This window comes from Rousettus aegyptiacus, unplaced genomic scaffold (genome assembly GCF_014176215.1).
Source record: "Rousettus aegyptiacus isolate mRouAeg1 unplaced genomic scaffold, mRouAeg1.p scaffold_m13_p_10, whole genome shotgun sequence".
Classification (NCBI taxonomy): Eukaryota; Metazoa; Chordata; class Mammalia; order Chiroptera; family Pteropodidae; genus Rousettus; species Rousettus aegyptiacus.
In genome coordinates, this window is record NW_023416285.1 from 10,226,434 (window position 1) to 10,247,293 (window position 20,860).

General features: G+C 37.0%; 1 protein-coding gene and 1 pseudogene across 6 annotated transcripts in view; one reads left to right on the forward strand and one right to left on the reverse strand.

The window, feature by feature from the left end:
• SLIT2 (slit guidance ligand 2) overlaps positions 1 to 20,860 on the forward strand; it is a 321,586-nt gene that overhangs the window by 17,554 nt on the left and 283,172 nt on the right. The window lies entirely within an intron of this gene.
• LOC118608842 lies at positions 19,962 to 20,080 on the reverse strand (annotated as a pseudogene).

Below are 20,860 nucleotides of genomic sequence, written 5' to 3' on the forward strand. Positions count from 1 at the left end.
ATGGTTAGATGTTTAATATGAACTGGCATTTGACACCCGACATGGTCGCTGAAGGCACATGGAAACGCACAGGTGTAATTTTTTTCTGCATTCTCGCATCAGGAATCTTCTTTTGAGCTGAGGCACCATTGTCTCACCTGAATTAGATTTATTGGATTGATAGCCATGATCTTTCTCTCACGAGGATAATTATAATCTACATGTGGCCACATTTTTTTTTCCATGATGGTGATCACTAGTTAAATTAAACAGCCACCATTAAGAATCTTTTAGAAATAAAGGAACAAAAGCTGACTGCCTGGTTAGTATAATATCTAAGAGAAAGGATGCAAGTTCAAATTTTCTTCACATGGTACAGGTACCTAAGTAGCTCACCCGAAACAAATGTTCTAACAGATGGGAAAATGTGCACAGATCCACATACACAAATATCCTTTAACATGCTCATTTAAAAACGAATCTTTCGCAAGAAGGATAAGTGGCAGAACAAAGGATATAGGATTTTTGACAGGGAAATAACAGCGAAAATATGTTGGGACAGGGAGAATATATGTTTGTCGCATATACATATTAAACGATCCATAATTGTCCTACTAGATAATGTAGTAGAACCATGTACATCTAGAATTTATGAAAGAAACACATTTAGAATTTCTTCTTTTATAAATCAGTGTATAATGCTAATATCTTTCTTTTTCTAACTTTCTGCATCTTTTACCCTTATTTAATTCTCTTTTTTCCTGATACATAGTGAAAAAGCTTACTAGTTTAATATGTAGCTTATACACTGAATTTTGATTTTTATCATCGTCTGCTTAGATTAAAACTAGTCAAATGTACCGACTTTCTGCAGATTTTTCTGTGCTTTTGTAATGACTAATCACCATTTGACTCTTGACTGAAAATGAGATTCTAGGTAAAGAAGCACACATGCTAATTTTTGCACTCCAAGTGCCATATAAAAGAAAAAGAGGGTGCACTGTATATGAATTATGATTCGACACGGTCGGTTGCTGCTAGCGGCCAAATCTGCTTTTCCTTTGCTGTCTGCTCCAATTTCTCTTTGGATGCGTTGAGAAAGCACTACATGTTCAGGTCAAGATGTTTGCTCAGAAATAGTAGTACAGTTGCAGCTGTGTTTGTTGGAGCAGGAGGCTAGTTTAAATAGCATTACCATTTATCCAGTCCATTAACAGAACTCTGTAAAATAATACCAACTCTGCATAAACTACAGGATAGTGTAATAAAATTACGAGCACTTGTTGACAGATGGAAAGTGTAAGTAAAGGAAAAGTAAAGGGCCATAGGTCGAAGGTTAAAAGAGACAGTACATGGTTTTCTTACGTGGATCCTCCATCCCCCCTCCCCTTCGCTCCTCCAAAACTGAGGTTGCATTTTTATTGTCAGTGTAAGAATGGAGATAATTATTTTTAGAGCAATACGGAGCTGGTTATCTGACAGAGATTTCAGTGGCTTTTGAAATGGTTGATTATGATTGATCGAAATTTATGAATAGCAATTATATATATGAGTAGCATATACAAATCTTCCTGATAAATGTAGCCTTAAAGGTGACTTACCAGTGAGTGAATCCCACTTTTCAATCTGAGTTTGCAGCTACTGATCCAGGCTCATTAGAGAGGCATTTCATTGGTAGTACTGCAGTTAAGTATCTGGTTCTAAATATTTGTTTTGTGGTTTTCAGTTTATTTCTTTGAATATTATTATATTTACCCAGGCTTCTAACGTAAGCTGAAGTATCCAAAGCATGTAGCAAAAACTCATTTTTCACTTGTATCTACCAAAACAAAACAAAACTAAAAAAATAAATCCCTAAGTTTCAGTGATTCATTTTCTTTACTTCTTTGAATAAAAGTTCTTATTTCTGGTTCACAAGTGGCATTTATGATTCCCCAGTGAGCTCTGGAGCCATAGAATTATCTGATGTTGTAAGTAGCAATTTTAAATCCAAGGGCTCATATTATGGCCTGGTGACTCTACCTGAGGCAAATAGATTTTGACCGCTTAGTTTGATTGGTCAGGTCACAATTTATTTGCTGTCGCATACAATCTCAGATTCTCAAAGTTCTTTTAGATAATAATTGAGGCAGTTTTAGAGGAAAAGTTCATTTTTTTGTTGTTTTATGAAAGTAAAAATTAATTTGCGTAGCGTAACGGTGTAGTAGGCTATATTTCCTTTGCTTTTGCTTAGTCCCATAGAAGGAACCTTAGTTTTTTTGTTTTGCAATAGTTGTGAGAGTGATATATGGTCATATTTAAAAGGTTTAGACAGTTCAGAAAAATAGAATAGAGGAAGTAGAAATTATTCATTATTCCAAAACCTGGCTATGACCACTCATATACGTGTCAATTTATTAACTTACTTTTCTTTCTTTATAATTACGCATACGAATGCTGGCACACGTATATTATGAAAACATTTTTGTTTCATATCCCCCAGGTCTAGTATAAGGCTTGACCTTTAGAAGGCTCTCAGTAAGTGTTTGATGTATTGAATTAAATCTCCGTTGAGTTCAGGGTTTGTAACTTGAATGAGCAAATAGTAACACTGGGAAGGCATTATAAATAATGGAGAACCAAATTAAATTTAAAAGATAACTCGGCTAATTAAATGCTTAGTTCCCTTAGGTTTTCTAAACATGAAGGGTTTTGGTAAATACAACAAAATCCAAGTCACCTAAGCAAAAGACACCTCAGTTTCATATAATACTATACTTATATAAAAGTAACGTCTGAGTTTCTTGATGTCCATTTTGTCTCTTAAGATTCTTGTATTCAAGGATAAAAGCAGAATACAACACTGGAGACCAAGTCAAAAATCCCCCTTGAATTAATCTCTGCCAGCTCTGATTAAAGTGTGGGCGTCTGGAGGTGTCAGGTGCTGTAGTTTCCTGCTTCATTTTCCTCTTGGCCTGTTTGGCCCCCGCCACAATGAATCCGACAGCGGTTGTGCAGGGATTGCAGGTTACAGTTGCTACGGTTACCGTTGTCCAGCCAGATCGACATCATCACTCATCTGGTGAGCTGCCATGATAGCTACCGCTGTTCTCTCTTGCCGAGGCTGCAGAAGAGCTTTGTGGGCAGGGCCATGGAAGGGCTTCAGAGGTGGTGTGCCTGTGTTATCGTTTGGTGCAAGGATGCACTGTTGTTCATGTTGTTAATGCTAACACTTTGCTAAGGGGGAACGGATTGACTGTCTTTGCAAACAGAGAACCAATGAGAGAGAAAACTTAGTGTGAACTGTCAGTGTGTGCCACACCAAGTCCATTATGATTTATGAAGTAACTTATTAATTGGTTAGCTTTATTGGGCCCAGGGGACCCTGTTCTTGTCACTTAAAAAATAGAGATATACGAGGAGGTTTTAATTTAAAGAAATTACTACTATATAGCCAAAGATTTGTTTTTAAGGCAGTAGACAGAAGACTGGGTTTAAGGGTATCTAAACACACTTCACAGTAGCCGCTATGACTTGCTATGAAAAGGACAAGCCATTAAATAGGACTTACTTTTAATTTTGTTTTAAATCAATATATAATCCTACAGTTTAGAAGTTATAAATCCAATGAAGATTAAGACTGTATTTGAGATTTTTGCCAGGCCTTGTGTTGATAGTTTTTACTTCAGAGGGATCTCTAGTAGAAGACATGTTGGTGGAGAAACTCAGCACTTGGCAGGTTGCCGCTGTTGCCAGCCCAGTGTGGGAAATCCATCGCGTACTTTGTGGCATAGGAAAGTCAAACGCAAGGTCTTTCCTACTCAAGTGCACTTGTTCAGATGGTTGCTTTCCCGAATGTAAATGTTTCTGTCTCCACCAACCAATACTCGTGGTAGACCAACTTGAATGTGGAGAATACTGTGATAGATGCTGGCGAGAAAAAATGGCATATGTCATATTTGTGGGCCTTAGCCATTGCTAACGTCTGACCTGTAATATGTAAATTAAAGCATAGAGTGATAGTGTTTTCTGAAACATGAACATAATTATATGGTTTTCTGTCATCGAATTTGCATCATCAAGGAATATTTCAAGATTTAACTTTAAATCACAAAATTACCACTACAGTCTTAAGATTATAATTTAGTTACTGAGGTTTACATAAATATTAATCCTAGGAATAAGTGTCCATAGTGTTTTAGTTCTATTTAACTAATTTTAATGTATTTACATTATGTTTTAAGACACTAAAATAAATTTATATTATAAGGAGAGTGGCATAAAATACTAGTTTTAAATGCCTACTCAGATACTAATGGCTCTGCTGTCTTTGAAAATCAGTTGATGCTTCCAGAGTCAAGTTTCCTTATCTGTAGAATGTGAGTGATCATATTTACCTCCTAGGGATATTTCAAGTCATAATTTAGATTCTGGATTCAAAAGAACATTGTCAGCTTTCAAATATGACAGAAATTATATTTGTATGATTATCATCTTCTCATTGCAAAACAAGATAAGATTAATAGTCACACAGGTATCCTTGCTACTTGCCCAGTCAGCAAATCTCTTGGTTTTATTTCATTTCTCTTTTGCATTTATTCTGTAATAATATATACATATGCATAGCCACATTTTTTTTTTACCACTACAAATTAGCATAAAATGCTTTTTCACCATTTTATTCCTCCTTATTTGGCAGCACAAGGTATATTAAGGCCAGAATGTCCTTAATAAGATGGCTTACCCTCTCCCAGTTTATGATTCATATAAAATTCCTATATAAAATGAAACAGGAATAGAAACAAACTATGACTCAGGAACCAGTAATGTTAGTCCACGTATTTAGATTATTGTTTTAATGATGTTTTTTTTTTTCCTGAATAACACAGTAAAGGAAAAGTATGAATTAGAAAATGCTGAGTAAACGTCTTAAATGATAGGTAATCTATTGTGAAATTTACTCAGGAGATTATGTACATTGCTAAAGAGCATTTTTATCACTAAAATTTTAACTTTTAAAACAATGTAAGATTTTTAAATTCATCGAACTTGTAACATACAGAGGTGATTTGATCTGTGGAGCATTCTGTAAATTTTAATAGACTGCACATGTGATTTAAGTACATTTTAGACTAGACATTGAAAAAAACTGTACAAATCGCAAACCTTTTATCATGAATTTAAATAACATTTGATAATGAAAAAGTTTCGAGCCAGAAGTTATTTTCATTTTGTTTTGTTTGTATCATAATTCCGATAGTTTTCACAAGGACATAAGCTTTGCAGTCAGATAAACGTGTATGTCCTCTTCATTACCTGTTAACCGTAACCAAGTTAATTACTATCCCTGGTTTCTTTATAGAGGATTAACCTTAAAATATCTGATATATTGAGATATAAGAAACTTGGGGGAGGAGTTAAAAACAACTGAATTCTAGAGAAAGAAGCAATGAAAAGTAAAAAGGCATGTCGGCTTCGAGTGTACAATTCAACAATACGTCATCTGTATATTGCATTGTGTGTTCACCACCCCAAATTAAATCTCCTTCTGTCACCACAAATTTCTTTAAAAGCAAAAAAAAAGAAAAAAAAAAAAGGCATGTTGGCAATACCCGTGGTGTAGGGTGCAACGAGGCTGTGTGAAATGTTATTGAGAGAACATCTGTGCCTCTTGAAATGTCCCCCAAATGAATGTGTACAGCTAAGTATAGCAACTTGATTTAAGTGTTTTAAAAAAGAAAACCTTAAAGAAAAGAGAAATAAATAAGTCTGGAAACAGAATGGGAAAAGATAGCTTTGCCCTGTCATGATAGGTTTCTTCTCCTAGTGAAAGATTAAAGCTTGAAGTATGTGAATAGCTGAGAACGGCACACGGGAAGGTTGATTGCTTCCCCTTCAACAGTTCCAATTGATTGAAAAAAAAAAAAAAAGCCTAATTTAAAGTTCTGTTTGTTCTGTGTCTTAAACCATCAGAATTCTCTTTTAGGGCCGAAGGAATGCTCGGGAGGAAAAGGAATCCAAGGATAAAAAGTCATTGCAAGCCAACAATTGTTCCTAATCCTCACAAAATGCTGGAGAAATTAAATTTATTCTTTATCGCGCCAAGTGTTACCTAGGTCACTGGACGAATGGGAAAATTGGACTGGAAGTCGAGTAGGCACAAGCTTTGTTCGGTGTCTACATGCTTAACCTTAGACACGACAAGGCATCTTAGAGTGTTGTGGGAACTTGGTTCAGAGAATTAACACCAAGACTTTTATTACCCCGGATTTATAATAGGCTGAGCCGTCAGGAGATGAAAATGTTGTGTTTACATTTCGGTGTTAAATGATCATTTAATTAACACCTAAGGAAAAAAAAACTTGTGAAATTCTTAGCAGCTTTTATTGTTGGTTTCCTGGGAGGTTTTAATATCCAAGTTTCGTGGAGATTTCTTTTTGTGAGGAGAGACACAAAAGACATTATAAACTTTTTAAGGAAGACAAACAGTTTAACCTTGACCCTTTTTTTCTAAAATATTAATTAAAATTATATTTTAACTCTGGTGTGCTATTTAAAAGGTTTCTAGACTAATACATTAAAATAAATCTTAATTGAACACTTTATTTTTTGTAAACATTTAACATTAAATCTTATATAATTTACATTGTAAACTTTCTGCTGTAAAACATTTAAAATTGCCAACTAGTTTACCCAATACATTTGAATATTAATAATATATATTTTACATCTTTTAAACTATAGTTACATTGTTTTAAGAATCAGATTTAAAATAGGTAATCACAGGCCAGCAAATTCTGTGGGGGGAAAAAAAGGTACATTATTATATTATCCTCATCATTATTTAAGTCGAGGTGGTTACTGTCATAATGAAAGAGGTTTATACTGCATGTAGACAATAGGAAGGATGATGCCATTAGTATGAAAATTCAGATCTACTTCGTTAATTACTAAAAGGTTAGATGTTATTAAATACCTTAATTTATTCTTGATCTTTCATTGAAACAGTTAACCCAAAAAGGAATGAATGGTCTTGAGGCCAATTAATAACATTTGGGAAATATACTATGTACTGTCAAGGGCAGCTGCACACTTTATTTTTCTAAAAGTATTATTAGAATTTACATCTGTTAGTCCTCTCATTTTATCTGGATACACGACTTCATGTGAAACTTTTAAAAATCCTGTATTTACTAAATACTTGCTGTTAAAATCTTTTTAAAAATTTTCCAGAAATGAACATGCTGTTACAGTGTGGTTTTTCTAAGTGCACTATTTTTATTCATACTGAAACTTAAAAAGTTTATCCTTTTTATTAAAGTTTAAATTCAAATGCCTCAGGATAAAACCAGCTTTTCTGTATTATTCATGGTAAAAGAGTGCAAGGAAGATTGAATGTTATTAAAATCTCTTAATAGAAAGCCCTGCTTTGAACCAAGAATTAGACTCTCATTTACAAAATACTGCCGAGCATTATACAGGCACTTTGTACAATGTTATATGCTCTCCTTACTTCTATCAAGTTTCAGCTTTTCTCCAAAACTTTCCTCATTTTTTTTAAATGCACATTGATCTTTCTCACCCCAAAACTGCTCTTTACCCACATTCTAATAACAAAAGGTCTCAAATAGGAATATGGCTTTATAAACTTTATCTCCTTTACATAAGAATTGGCTTTTTGATTGAGGTAGTTGCAAGACACAAAATGCTCAAAAGTTTAAAAATATGAAAGAGAAACAGAATGAGAGAAGTAACAAAATTTGGTTATGTAACATATTGGGTACTTGGTATATTCTAAATGATATAGTTCCTTATATCAACCAATATTTTCAAAGCCGACACCGTGGTGTGTGTGTGGGGGGGGGGTGGGGGTTGGGAGTTAGGGATACTAAGAGCTATAGAAATAGAAACATTTGCCAATGTTCAAAATGCTTGGAGAATAAATAGGGAAATTAACATAGGTAAATGTGTTGCTTTACACTAAGAATGCCAATAATATGTTATTATACTAGAAAGTCATTGTTAAAATTTTACACATGAATTAATTGGAATCTCTAACCCGAAACTAAAAAGAGAGATTCCAAGATTTATTTTAGATAAAGTCTCCAGGTTTGCATCTTAAAAAAATAGGAATAACTTTTCAATATAAAAAATTATGCCGTAACAAATATCCTCGATAGTTATTCTATCAAAACCATTGTATGTATTCAGATTAGGAGAGAGGATATCTAGACATAATCTACTCTCTGTGGTGATTAGGTTAGTAAAACTTAACTTCCCTTTTGCATAAAACTCTTTTGCCTGACTTTCAAGACCCATTGCAATCTAGTTAATTTCATCACTGCAATCACAATGTATGTGTTACTTCCTAGGCAAGCTGGTTTCTCAATGCTTGGGAATTTCCAGCTCATTTCTGGACCCCTTTTTCTTTTTGCTTCCAATTTATAGTAGTTTATCCTCCTATAAACTTCACCTCCTCTAATCAAACCTTTCTCAACTGCTTCAATTCTCTCCAAATGATCGATCATCCATTTTAATGTACTAGGTACGAGTACAGATTGCTGTCTCAGACAGCTAGGGTTTGAATCTTTGTGTAACCTTGAGAACATCACTCAGTTACCTGCCCTGTGCCTCAGTTCCCCCTTGTGTAAAACGAGCGTGTAGAACTTACTTCATGGAAGTGTTGTGTAAATTGTTCACTAAATGACTCATTTAAGGCTTAGTATGATGCTCGACATATAGTAAGTGCTAAGTATTTCATTTTGTTTTTATTATTAAAACGACGGTTATTGTCTCCTATGATGTGCTGTTAAGTATTAGTCTCTAATCCTAATGTGTGAACTTTGCAATGACTCTTTTCTTACATTTGTCTTTGTTTTACGCGTAACATCTAGCCTAATGCAGGTTGGTTAATAAAGGCTTTCTGACTGAATGCCTGTCAGAAATTAAGCCTGAGAAAGACACGAACGGTTTGAATTTGGAATAAAATATACGTGTCATGAAAACAACACTGGACAGGAGTCAGAAGGCATACTGGTTATATTCCTAGCTCTTCTGGTTGCTAACTGCAGATTCTGAGCAAAAGTACTTGGCCTCTTTTTGAGAACCAGCTTCTTTGCTTATTAAAGTACATAGTAGGTCACATTTCCAAGATTTATCACAAGGGTCTCTAGGGGATGCTCACACAAAATTGAGGGAAGGAGAGGAAATCAGAATATATCACCTATTTGTTCTAGTTCTCTTTCAAAAATTTATAGAGAACGCTTCACAAGACTTGCACAAATGATAATGGTAGAATTATTCATGATAATAAACCAGGAATTAGGTAATTAGATTGTGGATAAATGAGTTTGAGATTGTTCTCTCTCCTATTAGCAATTTAGAAAATAAAGGCAGTTTCTTTACTAGACAAATATTGCCTGCTTACATTTTGCTTGGCTTTGCTATTAAATGTGAATTGTTTGAAGGCTTAGGTTAAAAAAAGTAATTAAAGGAGATTCGATGGTTACGCTTTATTAAGTGGTTATTCTGATGCTTGATAATCCCACAATGTAAGGTAAGTGGTGTACAACCGAAGTGGTTTCAGTAATCACCTACCTCTCAAACATCATTAACGGCAGGCAGCATGAAGAAATGAGTTAAAAACTAAACAAGGCAAATCAAGGAAAGATAATGGAGTTGGTTGATGCAGGTTTTATGCGCCTATTTGTGTTACTGTCTTTTGATTTAGACAGGTTGGAGAACAGATCATCATTTTCTGTAATTCTCTCTAGCACATGTATTGTGCACCCTGGACAATGTAATTTTCCTGACCTTTTGAGGAGAGTAGAATATATAGGACCTGAATACCCTGAAGGCAACTGGAATCTGGAATCTGTTTCTAAAAGATGAGCTCATGCTCTGAGTTGGTGTGGTTTTCTCTCTCTCTCTCCTTAAAGGGAGTGAATTCCACACCTAATGAATAGTTTCAAGGAAAGTTGTTAAATCAGGTACTCTAAGTGACCACCCTGGATTCTTCCTTTATTACACAGGAACGTGACAGAATGAGAAAGCAACATGGTTACATTTGATAAAAGGAAATACTTTTTTTTGCCTCTCCCCACCCACAATGTAATCCTCTGGAATTTCGTTGACGCTGGGAAATTACTGCAGTAAATAGTGTGGGGAAAAGCGAAGTTCTCTGGATAACACTTGTAGCTACAATAATTACATTAAAAATCACAAAGTATGTCAGTTATCATATTTCAGGGCAAGTGTTTTCACCTGAGAGAGTCTGAAAAGATATTTTTTTTTCCTTCATTCTCATGAGTCTTACAGCAAAGCATTATACAATGCAGGCAGTAAGACTATGAATCAACATTATTTCTTGTTCTTTTCTGAGTTATCAGATGCCATTCTGCTGCCCTGAGATGAGATACTAGTTCAAAATCAGGTGAAGAACTTGAACTACATATGAGAGAAGGGCTAAAAGGAAGTATAAATATAAACAGAATGTTATCAAAATGGACAAATGTTATTCTTCACCCTTCCCCATTCAAAAAAACATACACTAATTTAAAGAGAGGAGTGGGCTGAAAACAATAGAATCCAGATATTGCTTTATTTTCTAAATTAAGCGACCTGGTTTATTGACACTATTAAAGTGTAGATAAACGTGTTTGGCTAGAGATTTAGTTATTCTCAGATAAGTGTTATACCCACATCACCAGTATGGTGTCTATTGCAAGTTACTTTTGTCATATTATTATAAAATGATTCAGATTTAGACTTTTTGAAGTACAGCTCTTCTCCCCAGTTCTCAAGCATATGCTCTTTGAGTGCCTTGAATTTATTGCTGCACCGATTTCTTATCTTTATTATATTTCAAAGCAGTGATTCCTGAAGTGTGTTGTCCAGCGACACAAGAGAAATGTATTCTGTGGTCAGATGCGTTAGGAAATAATGAAAGTCATATCCCCTGTGGGGACTGCAGTGTGCACTTCCTATTAGTCCCCAAGGCATTGTGCAGTACAAAATGTGTTTAACTTTAAAAAAATGTTTTCTAAAAGTTATTGGACTATACAAGTCCTCCTCTTCCTCTGCTCCCCACACTTACACTAGTTAAGCCAGATGACAAGGACAACCTTTCACTGTTCCAAAGAATAACAACTTTTTGTGAATTCCGATTAAAAATTGGAAACCCTTTTAGACATGGGAGATTGAAGTTTAAAAGTTATTTTTAATTAATTAATTAATTTCTTTATTTTTGATGGTGACATTGGTTAATGAAATCTGATACCAATGTGGCCAATTAAATAAATTTTTTACAGTGCACTGGCTTGAAAAATCTGTTCTTTTCCACCCATCTTTGAAGATGAACTTGGCATTCTTCCGTTAATTCTAGGGACAGACAAATTTAGATCCTTCTGTAAGAATTTCCATAACTCAGAATCAGTATTTGCTTAGATACATGTGTGTGTTATGTAAAATCACTTCTTATATGCATACATACACAGCTGAGCAAATACTGGTGCTAAATTATTGAGATTTTTACAGAAAGATCTAAATTTCTCTAAAACGCACACAGAGACACTCAACTACTATTTTAAAAACCAAGACTGTTTTATCACCAATTCTCCCTTTCTTGTTCTGTTATGGTACCACCCAAAACCTGCCGTGCACAGCATCCATTAGCGACACAGGAAGGTCTGTGTCCTTTAACCTGGGTGTGAACTTGCAGGAGTCTTTCTCACTTTACAGAGAGAGTGTTGAAGTCAAATGGGTTTTATGTACAATTTGTAGATGGTTGATGGACTTTGAAATCAACAGAGTTTAATTCGTTTAGTATTTTTGACCAAAACCCATCTCTCTCTCTCTCTCTCTCTCTCTCTCTCTCTCTCTCACACACACACACACACACACACACACACACAATTTAGATATGATGGGTTAGAGACAGGAATAAAAAGAAAAAAGAATTAATAGTATTATGTAAATCTCCTAAGACAACTTTTCCATGCACCCGTTGGGTAGGTACTCCTCAGCAGGATACCTGTATGAATCATTGCTGAAAATTACCATCCTCTCCTCGTTCCCCCAGCATGTCGCTTTGACTGCCACTTCTTACTTAAATAGAGGGGAAACTATCAGAGCAGACAGGTCACGGCTAAAACCAAACTAGTATTAAGCCTAATACTAAATGGTTTTAATAGAAATATTAAATTATATCCAATGTTTACAAACATTTATTCTTTGGATTTTATTAAAAGCACAGAAATTATCCATTCGGTAATAGTTTAGGTTCCATCTGCATAAGGAAGGAAGCCAAGTACTGCAACTCTCTGTTTCCCTGGTTTCTTTTTCTCTTTAGGCTCCATCACCATCTAGCATACTGTATATTTTGCTCGTCTATATCGTTGTCCCAATTAAATGCAAGTTTCACGAAGGCAGAGTCTAGTAGTAGGTGCACACGAAATTGGTTGAATGAATGATTTACAGGCTTTGCAACAACTATCAGAATTTGAATCGTAGCTTCCAAGCTTCCTGGCTGTGTGACTTGGAGCACATTTTTTAACCCCTCTGCCTCAATGTCCTCTTCTTCAAGATGATGATGATTAGGGCATCAATGTCACGGAGTCATTGAGAGAATTAGGTGTGATACAACTGCCACAGAGTTCAATTGATGTTAAATGTAGGTTTTTTTTTTTTTGGTTTTTGGTGAATCAAACAATTCTCGAATTAATAGAGGAAAAAAATAACCAAACATCCCTTGCCATCTGTTAAAATCATTTGTTACTGCTTTCGGGTCTGTTCCATCCCATCCCACCCCCCGGCATGAGAGCGGGGAGCCTCACTGTGCAGAGCCGTATTCCTTCTAGGCTGCTGCTGCTTCCTTCTTTCGCCACGTTTCAGGAGTTCTCCATTTTCGTGGAGTTTTCTGTCCTCCCAGTCCTGCTTCAGAATTGTTGAAATCCCACTTGTTGCTAATCAGGCACTGCTTTACTTCCTGTCAACAGGGACCGCTGCCACTCAGACGATGCCACCACCCTACCTGGGGAGCGGGGTCCCTTCCCAGGTGTGGCTGTGCACTACCGAACAGCAGACACCTTGTAATGTGCACGTGTGCTCACGTACTTTTTAATGTGGTAATCCACACACTGCTAAGCCTGGGGAATGAAAAGCATGCTACTTTAAGTCTAATATAGTGTAGAAATGGTTTCATTTTTCTATTATGATTATTACTTTGTTAACAGAATCCCTCCCCTAGGTCGTACACTCTGTGAGGGCTGGGGCATATTCTTTCTATTCACCAGAGAGCAGTGTTCACGTAAACACACAGGTATTCACATGCTGACGGAAAAGTGTAGGCAGTACGGATTCAGGGTCAGCTTTCATGACAAATGAGCTCAGAAAGCATTCGAAGCTTTAATTTTTAAAATATCTTTGCATTTGTTCTCCCTCGATAGTGTTTAAGATTAAAGAGAGTAGCGATCTGTAAACTTGTTTAATCAATATATCTTATGTCAGTATAAGATAGGCGCTTATGCATAGGTGGCTTTTTGTACCAATTTCCTTATGGTGGTATTGAGTGTCTATGAAAGCCTGCAGAAAAGGCTACTTACTCTGTGACATCTTTTATAGTGTTATCAATTCTTCCTTGATATTTTTTTACATTTGTCTCTGGGTGTGGTTTTGTTTAATTTGTGAATAAAATAACCGTGCTACAAAATTACTACACAATCGAAATTTCTGAAATGATAGGAAGCAACTGAGGCAGCCACTTTAATCTCATCAAGTGTATCCTTCCTTATGTGCGTGTGTAAGGCACAGCGTAGCCCATTTAGTGTGTTTCTACAATTCTTCGCCATTCAAGGGCATGTACTTCTGACATTTTTATTGGGCTTTTGTGTCTGGTCACTGTATTAAATTCAGCAATTCAGTCCACTTAAATGATCTTCCCTGTATAAGGGGTGGAGAGGAATTCCCACTGCCCGCACATGAAGAGCCATTATGTCATCTTAGCACATCCAGCCCTGCAGAGACAGGGCGTCATGACAGCTCAGCTGGGGAGCTGGGGTGTCAGGGGCTGTATCGTGGAGGGCAAGGCAGTGAGGGGGAGTCAGTGATGAAGGCTGGGGTGTAGGGTGAGCGACCCTTGTGCTGATCTTGGTCTGAGAGATCATTTAGAAGACAGTGAAGTTTGCACCCACGGAGTGTGCTCGGCCCATAATCGTGATTCATTTGCAGTCTGTAGAAATCACTCAGGAGAGGGTACTGCGCATTGTTATTTTTCTTGCCCCAAATCAAAGTTCTCTCTCTCTCTCTCTCTAACATTTTTATTTTAATGGGAAAAGCACACAGACATTTCCTACATGTGGCTGGAGGCAGGCTATAGACCACTATGTAGAAACTCCAGTGCTTTAATACACCCTTCGTCCCATGCAGGGAGATATTTCCTGATTGGAGGAAGAGGTGGCGATGAGGATGGGCGTGTTGAAGTCAGCAGCGTAGCTCTCGCTGACTGAGTACGTGACGCAGAACCTCTGCCTTGCTCATGGCACCAGTTATGACTCACCTGGTCTTCAACAATGTGAAGGACCACGTGACGGATGAGGAAGCTGGGGCCCAAAGACCTGATGTAGTTTGCCCGAGTGGCAGGCCTGCATTTGAATACAGTGCAGTGCACTTTACCACATATGTTAACTGGACTGGGGACAGCAGTTTCATTTAATTAGGTAAAAATACTAAAAATTCATGGGCTATAATCTGCTTTAAATTCTCACCATGCTTTGCGCCTTGTTAGCTGCACCTACATAGATGCTTATAGGAAGCTTGACGCCTTCTCTTTCCCACCCCATCCTGCCGGTTTTCCAAGCTCGAAGCTTAGTGTCACCTTGACTCCTTTCCTCTCTCTCGTGACCGCTGTCAAGTTCTGTCGACGTGACCCTCCATGGACCACATCCATCCCCCTTCTCCTTCCCCCGTCTTTAGCTTACTTCCTAACTGGGCTCCCCTGCTCTGTGATTTCTTCACCCACACCATCATCTGCCCAACAGCCAGAGGTGTCTTCTTAAAGTACAGCAACGATTATGTGTTTCCCCTGTCAAAAAGCATTTTGTGTATTAGCATTGCAGTTCAGATTTAGCAAAACTTTTCCCCATATATTACATTCAAAGGGATACTGATAAATATATATCACCTCGATCTTAGAGATAAAATAACCATAGCCTAAAGTGGTTAAATGAATTATTTTCCTATAAACGTTCGCCCAGTGTCTGTTGTCTAAACTCCTACCTTGGCCTTCACTGTTCCCTCAGTGGCCCCATATTATCATTCTTATTTCTCGATATTTTCTTATTATACCATATACTTGAAAAATTACACAAGTTAAGTTAGCTACTTTTGACTCTCTGGACTTTTGCTTCTGATTATTTTCTGTCTTCTTCACCAGGCAACCTTCTATTCTCTACCCAAGACCCTGATCGTGCCCTCTCCACCGTGAAGGCCTACTTGATTTCACTGAAGAAAACGTGCCCCCATTTACTCAATGCCTCAGGCAAATCGCGTGCTCCATTTGGAGGTCTCACACACTAGCCTAGTACAGGCTATGCCTCTTTCCTGGTGTGTTTCTTCCTGCTCCTTTACTGCCTGACGGAATACCTCTCATTCCCTTTTTTGCTGATCATATGCGTTGTATCTCAAAAGAATGTTACAGCAGAGGTCATATTTTATTTACCCCACTTCCGTGTTAGGTCCTGGCCCATAGTTGGGACTGCTTTGTTGACTAAATAAACTTACAGTAAGATTGTATGTAATGAGCTCAAGTATATTTCCCTTCTCTAAGGCATTTTTTGGAGAATTTAGTTTGAGCCCGCTTGCCCTGCACCAATGCCTCACAGTCTTTCTGGTGCCTCCGTTAGTTTTACGTAGCAGCTGTATTGTATCTGAGTGTCCCTCTCTCCTTCTAGAATTCAAGCTTCTGGTGGCAGCATCTAAGTGTTTTTAATTTGTATGCTCCCCAAAGCACCTACCATTTCACTAAACATATAATAGAGGCTCAATAAATGCTTGTAAGAAAGATTTAGAAAGAAATTTCCTCCAAGTGAAATTTCTGTCGTTGGGACAGAAAAGTTCCTTCTGGGGGGGAAAAAAAAAAAAAAAAAAAAAAAAAACCTTCAGTAACAATGTATCTGATTTTTAAACAGTTCATATTTGAAAAACTGTGAGCATGGTTATATGTGCAGAATGATAAGTCAATGCAATGTCCAGGTAAACAATTGTTGCAGTTATTGTATTGCATCATGTTTATTATTGGGGCATGTTATGTTCATTTATTTTAGAACTTAAAAAACAATGGCATGTGAGCGAGCATGCTGTGGTAAAGAGAGCCAAGTTTTCGTGGACAGACAGGATAGGGTCCTCGGTGTGCTGGATCGGAATCCCTCCCCTAGCTTGGTTTCCTTATCTGGTAAGTGAAGGTAATATACTATATATCTTGTTGAGTTGCTGTGAAGATTGAGTTTGTGCTATTAGTAAAGTGCTTACACTTAATAAATTCTCAATAAGTATCATTAGTATGTTATTAGGAACACTGATACTCTATTGAATTTGTGTTCTTTAATCATGGGCTCGAAAATTAGAACATTTCACTTGAGTTTCTGAAATGCCAGGATGATGATATCTATACCCAAGATAATATTTCACGTCAGCCAGCTAATCGTGGATACTTATGGAAAAAGCTCTTGTTTTCTTTAATTTTTCAATAAAACTATTGAAGCATAGAAAATAAGTGGTTATAGTTAGTGGATTAGCTATATGCTTTCACTTGCAAATGACTATGACACTTGCCTGCATCTGCTTCAGTAATAAGGAAAGTTATTATATCACAGAGCAAGAAGTTCAGAAGCAGGTTAAACCATAGATTTTCATTTCTTTCTGTCTTTTCATTTTTCCATTCTCAGTATCAGCTCGTCCTAAAGCTTGGCTCCTGGTCTCAGAATGGCCATCATTTAGGACTTCAGGCCTCCTGTTTCATGTTCAGTGGAGGAGAGAGAAAGAAAGGAAATGAGAAAAAAAAGAAACGGAGGGAAGGAGGTAGGGGAGGCGATATCTCCCACCAAAATGGATTCCAAATGCCTTCCTTTAATCAATAGAACCAACTTGGGTGAGGTACATGACTGTAGACCAAGAGATGCCAAGCAAACAAAAAATGCCATGTGGTGATTGATTTAAACTAGTTAAGACGTCTCTCTGGACTTCTGGAAGGGTGGGTACCTGAACGAGATCAGGATTTATTGAGAAAGGGGGGAGAGAGCTGATCGATGTAGGAAAGTAATCAACAGTGTCTACTACGGTTAAAAACTTTAGTTTTTCATTTGATTTTACCATAGAAATTTGGAGAAGTTGCTATTACTGCAAGTGCATAAAACTGAGTCTCTTAGAATTGTTGATTTCTTAGTGCCTCATTTCCACATGTAGGGATAATAAAGCCTACCTATCAGGGTTTTGTGTTGTTTAAAAATAAAATCTGTGTAAGGCCCAGTGCCAGGCACATAATACAGGCTTCTTCTGAGTAGTTGCTATTGTTGTGTTTTCTTGGTCAGAATTATTTGTGTCTTTATCTCATCTCTACTTCAGTTTTCAACTCCCAGACTTTTACAATACAAATCCACAGTGTTGGCTTATCACCACCTCTCAGAAACATAACAGTTGATATTTTATTAACCGTTTAATCAAATAATCTATGATCCTCACGGAAACCCTGTGACGTGGATATTATTTATGCTATCTTACAGATCTCTTTATCTGCCTCCTCCTCTAAAGTATGAGCTTCATGAGGACAGAGACTCTGTTCTTCATTGCTGGATTCTGAGTGTCAAAATCGTGCATTTTCTTCCCACACATGGTAGACTGGTAGCTGGTCAATTAGTTCATTGAAGGAAAGGAAAGAGGAATGGAGGGAGGAGTTGCATGTGCCCTACGGAGTTTAAAACTCTCTTAGTGACATGGCACTTAGCATATAAGCCCACATTCCTAGTGGGCTGTGGGATCTGCATGCCCTGCTCCTCACTCTAACTTCACCCTGATTTCCTTACTCTCCTCTTTGTGTTCCTGGTGCATAGACAGAGGTATGCCTTGCTTTTCACTTCCACAGGACCTTTGCATAGCAGATTCTTAGTCTGTAGCTCAAATTTCTGCTGCCTTCCTATACCTAGTCATTGTCACATAATATTCCTTGTTTATTCTCTTTAGATCCTTCACATAAACAGTTCAAACATCACTTCCTTTGGGAAGCCTTCTGTGATCCTTCAGATTAATTCATCTTCTCTTTACACATCTGAACACTATAAGGATATTTTCCTTAACTGTTTTTTAATACTTGTGTATTTGTATTGTTGACATAAGCAACTTCGAAACCAGTAGAGAATTTTTGTAAGTGTTTATTTGCGCCAAAACTGATAACAATTGCTAGGAAGCAAGAAGTCAAATGCTCCAGAGAATGGCAGTTTTGCAGTTTATTTTATGCATTTGAAATTAAAGAGGGAATGTAAGGGAGATAACATGAAGGTGGACAAAACAGAGTGAGGTGTTGTAAGGTACTTAACAAGATCACGTGCTCTCTTGTAGGTGGTTATGCTTATTTCAAAGGCGTGTTAACTTAGATGCACAAGAAACAATGGACAGGGCTTGCTTATGGCAAAGATAAACCTTTTACTAAAAAGTTATATGCCTGGAATGTGACTACCCACCATAAACTTCACAGTTACGAATTTATGATCAGATCACTGTGTGAGGTTACTTTCCATAGAACCTCTTTATTGTCCACAGTATGATCATCTTATGCATGCATAAAATGTTTTTATTGTTTCCATAATGCCTGACCAATATCTGGCATATCTAGGTGCTCAGTAAATATATTTTGAGTGAATGGCACTACACATTGTCTTGCCAGCCTAATTTCATGTTTTTCTCACTAAATTACACTTACATTTTATAAAACAGAAATTAATGTTTTTTATCAGTCTCTTATTTTCTCATGTGTCTTTTCTCATAATAATTTAAATACAGGAAAGCTACTCTTTCTTTGCCTCAAATTCTTATTCCCATTTCTGTCTCTTATTTTAGGGCTCAGCTTAGACTATACTTTCATTGGGCTTTGCTTTACTCAAGGCTGGATTAGGTGTCCCTTGTCTGGGTGGCCCAGGAATCTGTTAAAATAGTCATCACTCATCTGTTTTTGTCATCTGTTTCTCCATTAAGCTGAAACATAGATTGAATCTAGTCTTAGGTGTTTGCCCATTGTCTAGCACAGCTGTTGGCCTGGTAGGCACCAGAGCTGTTTTTTGAAAGGAAGGAATACATGTCTTGCACTTATCTGATACTTTCTAGGGGTCTAAATCATTCCAGGAAAAGCATTCATTAAACAGTTGCAATTTAATCTGTCTTCACAGTGTCACATATATGTATTCTTTGAGAATTGCTCAAAATGATGTACTTTTTAGTGATCCTTATAATCGGGGTACATATTGGACATTTTATATAAGAGCATGGCTGATGAGAATGGGGCTCCAATCCAGCCTGCCCTCTGCTCATTATGCTGTGTCTGCCCCTAAGAGGCCTCCTTCATTTTTTTTTTCACAGAGATTCTATATGTAATAGCATGACCATAGATAAATTGGAAGAAAATGTGAGAATTTTCTATTTAAATTTCTATCTAAATCTTTATTTCAACTTTGAAAACTCTCTACTTTGTCAGTAACAAAAACTTATAAAAACATGAAAAGTTGTAAGTGGTGGGGGCATATACTCAAAAAATTGTCTCGATGATACATGATCAAAACATTTATGGAGAATTTTGGTTTAACTTGTAATCCCAATGTGATAGTAGTTCCCATGTTGATTTGCAGCTTTTTCTTGATGTCATTTTTCTTTTATTCTGTTTTATTTGGGTGAGGAAACCCTTGCTTGACCTCACAGATTGTGATGAGCTTGTCAGCTTACAGTCTTTTATTTTTTATTTTCTATGCCTACAGCACCTGGTCTTCCTAGGTGGTCTCCCATCCAGGTACTAAGCAGGCCCGACCCTGCTTAGCTTCTGAGATCAGGTGGGATCAGGCTTGTTCAGGGTGTCATGGCCACAGACTGATGCCATTTTTAAATGCCTTAAAAGGATGGATAAGCTTAGGGTAATGCCACCCTGAAGGTCTCATGCACCACTGTGTGTGTGTATGGGTGCGTGTGAATGCAGGGTATGCAGGTCCCAACAACCCACTAAGAATATGGGTTTATATGCTAAGTGCATATTAGTTATCTCTGTGCATGTGCTGGAGAAGAGAATGGACGGACTATAACTAGAGTTTGTCTTAAGACTTTGCCCAGATCCATCCCAATGCTTTCCTTTTGGGAAACACAAATACATGAATTGTAAGATTCATTATTAGCCAGTTTCCTTTTCAGATGCGTAGTCGACGTTAAGTCATCTTTTCCCCATTCATTGGCATCTCTAGATGTAAAGCAATGACTTCTTCTCTGCCTCTGGGCTCTGATACTAAGGAATAAATGGTAGGTTTCCAATCTCAGAAAGAGACAGATATGCTCGGAGTCAGAATATCATAAGTGGACCCATGGCCCAGTCCTTTTCTAAACGTGTGATTTGACCAAAATGATGAACCACTCTGAGCTTCAGTTTCTTTCTCTGTAAGATGAAGATAATATTAAACAATTCACAGATTTGTCCTCAGAAACAAATAAGAATATATGAATGTGGCTGGCATGGCACCAAAAAGACAGTGTTTATAGAAGTTTTGAATTTTGAACAGGCTTACTACAGAATCCTTTTTCATGTTTTTTAGCAGTAATGAAATCATAACTTTTTGAGCTCTCATGTAAAGATTACTTTTTAAATAAAAGTTTATTCCCTCTC